The following is a 4,487-nucleotide window of genomic DNA, read 5'->3' on the forward strand; positions in this document are numbered from 1 at the left end:
CCAAGGCAGTGAAGTAAAACAGAGAATACTAATTTAAGACATTCCACCTGGTATGGGGTGGGGCGACCTTTCCTTCCTAGCTAATAATCATCACTTGGATATAAGACTGGGCCCCTGCCCCCAAAGGCAGGATTAAAACTCAAGTCTTCAAACTCTCCTTGAAAGACCCTGTCTGCCGGAAAAGCAGGAGCACAGCAAAGGCAGTGGAGGGGCGAAGAGCCAGACCCGCAAGCCAGACACGACCCCCCCCCCCCACACACACACACTCCTATGTCCCGTTCCCCTAAAGACCCCCCCGCCATGACTTTTTTCCCCTTTCCCACCTTTCAACCTCAAAGAAGCAAACCAATTATGAGTGAGTTGCTCTAGAAAGCTTGTCTGTGAATCTCACACCTATGCACCCCACTTTGGCATGCCCCATAGACGCTCTTTGTTGGGATAGGCTGCCATCCAAAATTACTGGGGATGGAGGGGCCATTTTGAAATTTCTCCGGCATGTTCTGCTGCCTTAACAAGACCCTGCCCTCCAGGGGAAACTACTTTAGCTCTCCTCTGGTTGTGGACCGGAAACTCAGACTCACCAAAAAGTTGAGCGAGAAGCATGAGCGTAAAGAACACTTTCCCTCTCCAATAGGCGCCCTGGCACCTAGTCGTTATACATTGGGCTGCTGATCGCAAGGTGAGCAGTTCAAAACCACCAGCTGCTCCAAAGGGGCATGGGGCTTTCCACTCTCATGAGCCATGGTCCTGGAAACCCACCGAGGCTGCTCTGCCCTGTCTACACGGTCACTGTGAGTCAGCATCCACTTGATGGCAGTGAGTTCTCTCTCCAATACTTTGGCTGGTGGCTCAATGGTTAAGCACTTAGCTGCTAAGTGAAACACAGGGGCTCCTCCTCCTCCTCCTCCTCCTCCTCCTGAGAAAAGATCTGGCAGCTTGCTCCCAGCAAGGCTACAGCCTAAAAGGCCAGGGGGGCAATTCTCCTCGTCCTACTGGGCCTCTATGAATCAGAATGCACCCCACGACCAGATGCTCACACACCCTACAGCCCTTGGGGTACGCAAGGGAGAGAGAGAGCAATTTTTCTTTAAAAAAAAACTTCCTCTAAATTTAAACCTAATCCACATCCTTCCTCCACCCCTATCTCTCCAGGTTACGGCCCCCACCTCCCTGAGGACTTTTCCTGAACACTGCCCAGGCAAGCAGGCAGGCAGCACCAGGTGCCTAGAAATCCTAGGGAGGTCCCAAGTCCTGAGTCCCAAGGCACTCAGTCTGACTTACAACCCCACCTCCACCAGAAATAATTAAAAAAAAAAGACAACCCAAATCTGCCCCCAGGCCGCTTATCACTGATGGCCCCTCTTCCCACCCTCCCTCAGAATGGAGCACCTTACAGGTGGCCTAAAGGCTAGGAGGAATCCCACTGGCCTGTGGGGCACAGTGAGGCCCCAGGTGAAGGCAGGTGGCCACGAGGGACGTCTGTGGGTGAATCCTCGGTGTGGGCCGGCGCGCTGGAGGCATATGGGCTGGGTCCCTGCACAGAGGGAGCCAGCAGCCAACCCCCCCCACCACCACCACCCCCCCCCCCACCACCCCCCCCCACACACACCCAAGAAGCAGCACCACACCTGCCTCCCAGGCGGAAGGAGACAAGTGAGTGGTGCCTCCAGACTCCACTGGTCCAAAGTCCATGGTCCCCAGGTGTGTGTAGGGCCCGCTGGTGGTGGTGATTCACCCAGTGCCTACTGACAGGCAGAGCCTCCCTGCCTTCGCTGCAAACACATCTCTGAGACACACTCCCCAGGAGGATCCCTCCATCCCCACGTTCAGTTTCTGCTCACTCAGGGTACCAGAAGGAAGCATCAGAGAAACGCAACTCCTTTCACCAGACAAAGAGGTTCTTCTTTTCCTACCTGGCACGCACTGTTCCCCAAACTCTGTCCCTGTGGCCACTCAGGGCCTAGACTGTCCACTCCTGCTGCTCCCCCCCACACTCACCCCCCCCCCAAACCCCACCACAGACAACCATCCTTCAGTCAGAGAAGAGGGTGGGCAGAGCCCACCACAGGCAGGGCAGAACTGAGTGAGGGTACTTCAGGAGGGCGCCTTTATGGACATGGACGGACACACACACACACTTTCCTCTCTCTGACCCTGGCTCTTTCTCCTTGGAGATTCGGGAGGAGCCCTGAGCATCCTTAAAAAGGACAAGGTACGCTCCCTGGGGAAGTGACTTTGTTCGAGGAGACCATGCGACAGTAGGACCAGGGTTTCTGGGCCACCCAAACGAAGACCGGCTGACTCAGGCGGGTTAAAGAGCCACATGGATTCGTTTTCCCACCACTCCCCACCAGCAAGGGGCTGCCAAGGCTGGCTTAGGAAGGAAAGGGGGGGGGTTGCCATGGCAATGCAGCTCCCCGGCCCCGCCCCACCCCAATCCCTGGTGAAGGGTGAGCCTAGGGAGGGAAGGCCAGGAAACTCCCTGGGCCTGGCCTGGGAAGGGAAGGGAAAGAAAGAGAAGTCCCAGGCATCCAGTTTCTGAGGGAGGACAGCTGCCTTTTCCTAATGTCCCCCCATTCACTCCCACGGCTCTTCAGATCTGGCGTGGGTCTCCAGGCTCCCTCCCTCCCTCTTTCCTTCAGAAAGGCCTCCTCAGCCAGCTCCTACTCTTCGCAACAAACACGCTGTTGCAGGCTGGCTAATGACTCCCTGATTCATCCACACCCTAAGACCCTGGGCGATTAAGGGTGCTCCCGCACAACCTGCACAGGTGTTCGGTGATGCCGTGTGACTTCAAGTCAGGAAAGGCGTGCATCGGAGTGGCATCCTCTCATCGAGTTGATCCCATCTGTCCCATAATCCAGCAGGGGAGCTGGAGTGTGCGAAGAGCGCTGCATCCGAGCTGGAGGACTATGTAAGAACTCAATGACGACTTTGAGAGGGCGATTATACTACCGTGTTTGCTGACAGCACACAAGACTTTCCGCACGCGGAGATGGCGATCAGGGATGACCGCCTTCACCGTGGACTACGCCTCAAAGTGAAGAAGAAAGAAATCGTCACAACCAGACGGCAGAGAGAGGACGGAAGCGGTCAAGGGCTCCATCTTCCTTGGAGCCGAAGTCAACCCCGTGGGAGCGGAAAGCAAGATCAGGAGGCACAGTAAGTACGTTGGGGCGATCTGCCACAGAAGGCCTCTTAGTGGCCAAAAGGCGGCCGAGTCACTTTGAGGCCAAAGGTGCAACTGATCAGCCCTTCTCTGAACGCCAACAGTCCTGGAAGGGGTGAGGCTTTGGAGGCTCTGATGGGCACGTTTTCCATTCAGACTGGACTATAAAAGCCAGTCTGCTAGACTTCCCCAGACCCGTCCAGCACCCCGAAGGGTGATTATTCACACAGTGCTCTTGGCTGCTAATAGAACACTTTGGGGGAAAGGGAGGTTGAGTCCACCCAGAAGCACCTGGGAAGAAAGGCTTGACAATTTAAGAACAAAAACAAAAAATCACCCTGCCATTGGGAATTCTACAAAGCCCAGTGCTAGTCTACCATGCGTGGACTCAGCGGTGATCAGTACTGGGTTGCCTGACTCCAGAGGACACAACGCACGCTGGAGCTGAAGAGTCGGGGACCCAGCACCTCTCACCTCTCCCACCTTTCTCCTCGGGAAAGGTAAACAGGGAAAGGCTGAGGCAGCTGAGTCTATCTACTCCCCCTGCATTTCAACATGAGTCACTGCCAGAGCCAAGGCATCCAGGAGCAGTGCCTGCTCATTCACCCCAGCTGGGCTGCCCGACTTTGCCCTGGACAAAGGGGCAGGAACCAGGGTGCCGCTGCCCTGCCGCATGTGAAGCGACCAGCCATAAAGGCCCAAGATGGAAGAGAAAGTGGTCAAGTGTGAAGAACAGGGTAATAATCTGCATCTAGAAATGTTCCGGGAGAGGCGGTCCAGCAGGTTTTACACACAAGCCGGTGGAGGAGTGATCGCGGCTGATGACTCACGGGCTAACCTGGCTCCCGGCAGCACGTGTGTGTCACCAATTCGGGGAAATTACACACTACCCCAAGACGATGGCACACAGAAAACCCCCAAAAGACGGGATCAGAAATGACCTCCCACCCCACCCCCAAAAGCACAGGCCAATCCAAAGCTTCCAAGGACCTCCTCTCTAGGTCAAGAAGGCTCCCAATACCACATGCCCTCCTGACAAAATGCAGCACCCCTCTCCACTAAGGAGTGGGCACTGGGGGGCGTGAAATACTCATGCAAGTTAGCCACCTTGCTGACCACACACACACACACACACACACACATACACTGACTGACTGACTGGCATTAAGGACAACTTGTTTTGAGGCCTCCAAGCTGAAAGGAAGGTTCAAAAAGTAAACCATGCGTGAACACCAGGATGGATGAGCCTATAGGGATGGCAAGTAGAATAAGGAATTTGGGGAGTACAGTTGGGGGGGGGGCCCTTGGGGGCAAAAGG

Source organism: Echinops telfairi, unplaced genomic scaffold, assembly GCF_000313985.2.
Source record: "Echinops telfairi isolate 266 unplaced genomic scaffold, ASM31398v2 ScPeMD7_18;HRSCAF=68, whole genome shotgun sequence".
Classification (NCBI taxonomy): Eukaryota; Metazoa; Chordata; class Mammalia; order Afrosoricida; family Tenrecidae; genus Echinops; species Echinops telfairi.